Source organism: Aethalodelphis obliquidens, unplaced genomic scaffold (genome assembly GCF_003676395.1).
Source record: "Aethalodelphis obliquidens isolate GAN/ISIS:26980383/991018 unplaced genomic scaffold, ASM367639v1 scaffold41, whole genome shotgun sequence".
NCBI classification, from domain to species: Eukaryota; Metazoa; Chordata; class Mammalia; order Artiodactyla; family Delphinidae; genus Aethalodelphis; species Aethalodelphis obliquidens.
The window spans coordinates 12378294-12386835 of record NW_020837985.1 but is presented as its reverse complement, the minus strand read 5'-3'; positions in this window follow the sequence as shown (position 1 = coordinate 12386835).

Genomic DNA, 8542 nt, shown 5'->3' with positions numbered 1-8542 from the left:
CCTGGACCAGCTGCTACGCGGCATGTGGGATCTTCCCGGACCGGGGCACGAACCCGTGTCCCCTGCATCGGCAGGCGGACTCTCAACCACTGCGCCACCAGGGAAGCCCTGGACTTTTTTTTGATCAAGTGTTTCCTAAAGATCTTTGCCCACTCTTCTTTTGGTTTTTCTGTCTTCCTTCCTATTGATTTGAAGGCATAATTTATATATTCATGAAACTAGTCCTTTCTCATTTAAAAAATATACTATCTAATCTAGTAGCTTTTCTTTTCAGGACCATTATAGTATTTTTGATACACAGATGGTACAGGATAAGTGCTGTTACTGTTCCATTCATTGCAAAGACTGTCCTTTCCCTCATTTCTCTATTATGATGACAGCAGGAGTACAAACATGCATGAGCTGAATCTATTTATAGGTTCTCCTTTATCTTCCAGTAGTCTGTTTATTTCTACTTACGCAAAACTTTACTGTCCTAATTAATTTAATTTCGTAAGTCTTGAGGACATCTTTCTAATTTTTATTCAATAGTGTCTTTGCTATTCTTTTCCAATTATATTTCTACATTGGTTTTGAACATCACTTATAACAAAAAATATTTACAAATCACCTACTATGTGACAGCAGCTATTATACACACATGACCTACATCATGCAAAAAAAAAAAAAAGACAAAACTTCCCATGCTGGTGGAGCTTACATTCTAACATGTGTGGGGAAGAACAGGCCGCAGCAGTAATAATAAGAAATAAGGTATATTATAAGGAATATAGAGGGTAAAGAGAGCTACAAAATTATAGATCAGTATGTGGGCTCCAGATGGTCTGGTGGAGGGGTCTGAACTATATAAATAGGGTAGTGTTAGGAGACTTCTAATCAACTTGTCTGATTCTTGAAAACTTTGATAATATTTTAATAAAGAGAAAACTGATATTTTTATATCAGGAGAAAATACACTTTAACAATTGTACCAACCAATTAAAAAAACTGGTTTATTTATCCTTTATTTGGATTTTCTTTTATGACAATCAATTGATTATTAGAATTTTCCCTGTGTGGGTCTTAACTGTCTTTCATTCCTGAGTACTTGATTTTTTAATGAAATTTTAGTTTTTAAAATTTGTTTTCTAATTATTGCTGGTATGTGGAAACATTCAATTTTTAATTATCTATCAGGCTTGTCAAACTCATTAATAATAAATATGTAGGTTGGAAAAATCTGTATAAAAAAATTCATATGATCTGTCCTAAATTTCTTTCTAATATATTCTGATACCATCCATTCATTTATTCATGCTTTACCATGCAGCCAGGATCTTCTACATTGTGTTAAATGTCAGTGGTCAGAGCACACAACCTGGTGTTATTCCTTAAGCCTAATGGAAAGACTTTAACATTTCACATTTAAATATGATGACTCACTGACTTCTTTAAAGATAAGATTTGAAAAATTCTTTTTGTATTAGTCAGGGTTCTCCAGAGAAACAGAAGAAATAATAAACATGTACACACTAAAGTCTATATATATTATACTATATATCAATATCTATACACTAAAACAGTGTAGACACAGATAGTGAGAGAAAGAGACACAGAGAGAGAGGTTTTTGATGTTGTTAGCTTTTTAGTTTTGGGTTTTTTTGGCTCACAGGACTGGGGGCCTCTACAGGGCAAGTCAGCAGATTGGAGACCTAGGGAAAACTTCACGTTGCGGTTCAAATCCAAAGGCAGTCTGGCAGTCCACAGGTAGAATTATTTTCTCTGTGGAAAAATCTCAGTCTTATTCTCTTAAGAACTTCAAGTGATTGGATGAGGCCTACCCACAACATGGAGGATAACCTGCTTTACTCAAAGTCTACTGATACAGATGTTAATCATGTCTTAAAAATTCCTTCACAGCAACATCTAGACTAGTGTTTAACCAAACATCTAGGCACAGTTGCCTAGCCAAGTTGACACATAAAATCAATTTATTAATTATTCCTTTATTCTCAATTTAGTAATTATTTTTAATATGAACGGATGTTGAACATTATTAAATGCTTTTTCTGTACATATTGCGATAAAATTGTTTTTTACTATTAATATGAATATGTGGTAAATTGTATTCATAGATTTTTTTTTCTTTTTTCTGTTTCTTGGCCATGCCTCGCGGCTCGCGGGATCTTAGTTCCCCGACCAGGGATTGAACCCATGCCCCCTACAGTGGAAGCGTGGAGTCCTCACCACTGGACCTCCAGGGAATTCCCATCATAGATTCTTCTAATGCTAAATCGACTTGGATTCCAGGATAAACCCAAATTTTAATTAAATCTATAGATTAATAGACAGATGGATACATAGATTGGCTGGCCAACATTTTTTTTGGACTTTTACTTCTAAGTTAATGAGTAACTTTGGCCTATAAATTTTCATTTTTGTCTGGTTCTTTAGGGTTTTGGTATAAAGATAAAGAATAGCACTTGTAAAATTGGATGAAGAATGTTCTTATTTTTTCTGTTTTCTGGAAATATTTATATGCACTTAGAATTATTTCTTAAAAGTTTGGTTTTTCTGATGAAATCACGCATGACTGTAGTTTTCTACAGGGAAGGCTTTTAACTGCTCATTCAGTTACTTCAATGGTTATCATACTATCGAGGCTTTATATTACTTCTTGAATCAGAATGTTATAACTTTATAATATTTTTGTTTTCAAAACTCTCCACTTCATATAAGCCTTTTAATTTATTGGTTAAGGGTTTTTTAATAATCTCATTAAAATATATAAATTGGGTCTGACATTTGATAAATTAGATGATGACTAAATTAAATGCTACTGCTTCACTCAGTGGGTACTCAACGGGTTGAAAAGAGGATAGAGAGCAAATGCTTAGCCTAAGGGATAGTGTGGGCATGAAATTAATTTTATCAGTGCTGTGTTCTGACAATTTCAGAGTCCTCTGGGAACAAAAGCTGAACTTTGCCCAACAAACTACTGGTCTTCTCCTCCAGAGGAACTTTCTGGTTGACCAGGAGTTTACTTGATAAGCTCAGTGGGTTTAAATAACAAATATTTGGGGAACTGTAATGGATGAAGCAGTTCCTTCCTCTGAAACTTATTTCAAAGGCAGCTAAAATACCTTCTTCTAACACTTTTCCTTCTTTAGGGATTATATTATAAGACGCTCTTGAATTTCTTTGCTGGTGAGAGTGAAAGACAGGCACTCATTGAGCCATGTTTTTCTATTAAGTAAGGATGAATGTTCCAGCCTCTTTTGAATTTCCCTCAAAGCAGCAGAACTTCACAAAGGGCATGCTTTCTTTCCGTATACTGTGAACCTGCTTCCATATATTAAGCATGATGGGATCAGAGTTTGCACCGCCTTCTAGAAATAGTACTGTAGGCTCATCAGATGGTTAGGCCAATATCCTCAAGAATAAAAGTTTATGACAGCATGGTATTTTGTCTCCCTTGTTCTTTGTTGTATAAGATGCATCTAAATAGCTGCAGGCACATAGCAGACAATAAAGAAATATTTTCTGAAGAATTATTGAATGGATAAATATGTTGCAGACACATATTCACCATGAACTGGCCTGAAGATGTAGATTTGGGGAGGGCTGAAGGAAGCATATTTTGGTCTTAGATATAAATCATATTCTCTAATCCAGACTTGTTAGTAATAAAACAGATACAAGTTTTTAATTAATATCAGTCTCAAATATATATTTCTCAAGTGATTCAATATTTATAGAGAAGAATTAAAATTGATTAATTGATTTGTATTCTCACATATTAACAAAAAATTCTAGGCTAGGCATGAAAGTCATAAAAAAGAGACTGATCCATTAGGCCAGAATGTATGGTATGTGTGGAATATCGTGCAATAAATGAATGCAAATGTGACAAAAAAAACTTTTTCAAATATGTCAGCATTCCTCCTGATATAGAAACAGATACCCAGAGATATTAGTGTCACAATTGATTAAGGTCACAGAGCTATTTGGTATAAGATTTGGGACAAGAACTTACTAAAACTGACTCCTACTTTATTTCTTTTGTAGGATTTTTTTAAGTGTATGTGTTTTATCTACGATTTATAAAAAATAGTGATTCATAAGGGTTTTACATTGTTCTCAAGAAATTAAACATAACACTTTATTTACATAATCCATGAAGCAACATGCACTGCCATGGTGGCAGAAACATTCTCCAAACTGCAGTGCAATTACATGGAGAGATATTTAGTAGTATGTGGTGTCAGACACTCTGGGTGTGAACTCTCAAATGACCCATATCTGTAACGTATAACTTGGGAAAATTTACTTACTCTCTCCAAGGCTCAATTTCCTCATTTGTAAAGTGGTTGTAAGATTGCTTACCCTCCGGAGGAAATGTGAAACTTAAAAGAAATAACATGTGTGAACGCTGGGCACTCAAAGATAGGACTTGACAGACGCAACTGCATCTGGATTGGATCCGTGCAAATGTACACAGGAGTTTGTATCTCATCATCTCTACTTACAATATGGACAAAAAATTGGAGCATTCAGAGGGAGGGAAAAAGTAGGATGAGTTAGAGAAGAATATAAGTCATTTATATTTTACCCTCTGAGTCAATATTTTTCCAAGTGTTGCCCATTTACCACCCCCATCAGCCAGAACTACCTTTGAGATGATTAAAGATGGATATTGCTTAGTTTTCTTTGTACCCCTCAAGTCACCCACAGTGAAAAGCCTACTACGTTCAGGAAAGCCTTCGGTGGGATGGGAGCACTGAATGTGATGGGGACATAGAAGAGATAAAGCAAAAGACATAGACTGTGTGCACCATGTCATAATACAGAGGAAACTCTTTATCATACAATAAATGGGGAGTTAATAAAGGGGTTTTTAAAGTAAGGGCGTGCAAAAATATATTTTTAAAATCATTCAAAATTAAGAAAATGCATATTTAATATTTCTATGCAATCGCAGTAGAGCAATGATTCAGTTAAGCTACGAAGACAAGAAGCACAAAGGCACAGAGACACTGATGATAAATGAAGTGCCCTGAGTCCATGCTTATGTCCTGCATTTGTATTCTTTTTAGTTATAGCAAGCAGGGCTCATTTACTCAGCTAAACACACAGACCTGTATTGAATTCCACCAGGCAGCAGTTTCTCTTCTTGGCAGTGCAGATTGGAAAATTGGATTCTCCCCTGCCTTCTAACCCGACTCAAAATTTATTTGTGTTTAGACCCTCTATATATATATAATTATTACTATCATCATTATTTAGCAGTTTTTGCTTAATCTATTAATGAGAAATAGATATTTTCAATGTGGGTGCATTGTGAGGTCTATTAGGGATGACTATTGCTTGGAGCCTGGTGCAGCAGTAAAGAGTAAAGCTGGGAATGCACAAGCTCTCAGCAGTCAGGCCAGGGAGTGGGGCTGGAAAAGAGAAACCGTGGTGGAGGAGGACAACCAGATCAGGCATGGCAGTGTTCAACCCTAGCATTTTATCTAAGTAGGATTTTATAATGGAAGGAAACAATTCTGAAACAAGTTATCACGTTTGCAATACAAACACTTGGAAGAAAAAAAAAAGCCTGTTTCTTGACTGTTTCTTCCAGTCTGGATCCTCATAACCTCAATGGAACAGAAGAGGATTTTGACGATAGTGGAATTTCCCCAGCACACGACTCTCTAACTGTGACTTCTGGAGCTCTCAGGACCCAGCTTGCACTTAAGTACGCCAACCCCTAGCACTTCAGGATCCCTAAATGTGGAGAATCAAGACACCGTAGAAGTCTTTCAGTCCAGTGGTATGAGAACTGTACAGGGAGACCAAATCTCTCTTTATCCTTTCTAGTAATAATGTTTTGTCACATGCTTCTAAATACTTTACAAGTATTAATTCATGTCTCTTAATAAATGCATGTAGTAAATTGAGGGACACTGGAGAACACAGACAAGAATTTGAAAACATTACACACAACACGTAAGAGCGGATGTCTTTTCTTTTGGCTCAGTATAAAAAGGTAATTTAAACAAAGTATTATGTTTTAGAGATATCTTCTGGTTAAAATCAAGGCTCTTTTTTTATCTTAGTTCCTAACTTCTTGGTACATGCGTGTCTTTCAAAGAATTTCTTGTTTAATTTTGTTTTTACTTCTGTATCCTATTATCCTTTTAAATCTAGATTGCACACAACAACAAAATCATAGCACCTCTGAATTAGAAGGTGCCGTAGAGATTAAACGATTTCCCTTCATTTTACTGATGAGGGGATTAATTAAAAATGCCACTAAAGAGAAGTGGGCTGAGTGGTGCAAGGTTACTCTTATTGAGCTTGTGAGAGAAACAGGGAGGGATTTCTCATGAATAAAGAGAGTGAGCACATGAAAATTTGCATAGTTTATTAAGAATAATAAATCCCAGGAGAAATAAGCCTTGCCACCCTCCTTAGTTACTGAGACTTGAACAAGTGTAGAGGAAGTGATGGAAGATACGCTCCCGGGAAAAGTAAATGACTTTCCCGGGTAGACCAGCATTAGAGGCAAAGGAGAAATTGCAGAATGTGAGGGGAAAAGATTTTGAAATTTTGTTTTCTTAATTCTTTTTTTTCTTTTAAGAAGTTACTTAAACAGCATTTGGAAGTTTACTTTATAAACACATTCTTTATTGTTTGTTTATTGAGCACATTTATGATGATGTTAACATTTAATGAAAATGTCACACCTTGTATTCCACAGGAGATGTTCAGCCACTCTTTATTGCGCATTCTATTATTATTACAAAATCTGGAAGTGAAAAACTCTATTTCAACTGCTGTTATAGACTGATATTTAGTCTGTCTCTCTCTCTCTCTCTCTATATATATATATATATTTTTTTTTTTAGTCTGTGTCTATATTGTCTGCCTATCTCAGATGAGCTTTGATGCGGGAGGAAGGAAACTAGGTAAACAGACTTCTCATCATATGCTATTTTAACAAGGCTTATTTCTTCCTGGGATGTATTTTATACATCCAAAACAGAGTGAAGCAGAGATGAAAGTATGGGTGCTTAGTTGAACATGGATTTTCTTCAGAGGCTTCTGTCAGCCATCAGACTATAAAATAATAGCCACTCACTTGCTTTTATACCTTGTCTTAATTCCAAAACAGTGGATCTAACAGAACCCCAAGGCCCCCAACATCCCATGCAGAAATGGTGTTAGTGGTTTCGTTTGGTAACTAAGAATTAGGCTGAAGAAATATGAGGAATGCTGTTTGCTAAATTCCACCAATAAAATCTCAACGGCTTTATTTTCTTCTGTAGAGAACTTGACATTCTATTTGTATTTATAAGGTTCATAGGGAAAAGGGGGAAGCTGAGGACAATCTGATATAAAAATGTTAAAATGATTTCTCCTGGCTCATCTTAGAATTTTTAATGTTTCTTAAATCAGCCAGTCAGGGGAGAGTCAGAACAAATAATTAGAATAATAACAAGCAGCACGTTAGATGTTCAGAAGCTTTTTCCATCACAGGTATGTTAGACAGCTAATGATGTCACCAAACAGCAGGTACACGTGGTGCCACCATTTTCCAAAAGAGAAAACAGACAGAAAGCATAGCCAGTATGGTTTTTTAAACCAGGATTACAAATTTGAATTTAAAAAATACATACTTTTAAAAACAAAAATACATATTTCAGAATGTCCAGGTCTTACACCAGAGATTCTGATTAAATTAGTCTGCTGGTTAGAATTGTGTTCTAACCACAGAAGCTCACAAATAATTCTAATGCATAGTTAAAGGGACAACCATTAGAAAAACATAGATAAAACACAGATAAAAGAAGATATGACTTTATGTCACATTTTAAAGAAAAAAGTAATTAGGAGCTTAAACTAATTGTAAACCCCCAATGCTCTGCCTGATTGATATGGTGGGGAAAATGTTGTGAATTATTTTACATAATTCAAAGTGTCCAAATCGAAAGGTGAAAAATGACAAAGAAGGAAACAAAAAAATGGCAGGTATTTCACATACATTTTTATGATTTACTTAACTCTGGCGTGTTCGATGGACATCTGGAATTCTGTAATCATTTCCTCTTAAGACACTTTAACAGGATAATTGAAGATGGGCTACAGGATCATGATGTCTATGTAATGATTTTACTGACTAGTTACAACTTCAAATGACATGTCAAACCATCTCACACTTAAATGCTTCACATGTTCTAATACGTAATAAAAGTGGCAAAATTTGTGGCTGGGTATACAGAAAGATTCGTAAGGAATCTCTTATGCTGAGGGGAGTGGTTTGGAATTTATCCAGTTGACCTTGGAGAGTGAATGGAAATGTCTGAGCAAAGATGAGGTTGGGTGATACAGGGCACTGTGGGGAAACCACCGGGAGAAGATAGTGTGGGTATAGAAGAAATGTGTGGTGTCTCTTCTCTCTGAGCGAGGGGTGATCAGGGCCTGGACTAGTCAGGTCGGGTAAGAATAAAGAACGAAGACTATGTCTATGATAGATTTTTTAAGTAGAATTGCTAACAAATGGTAGTGTCAGATTTGA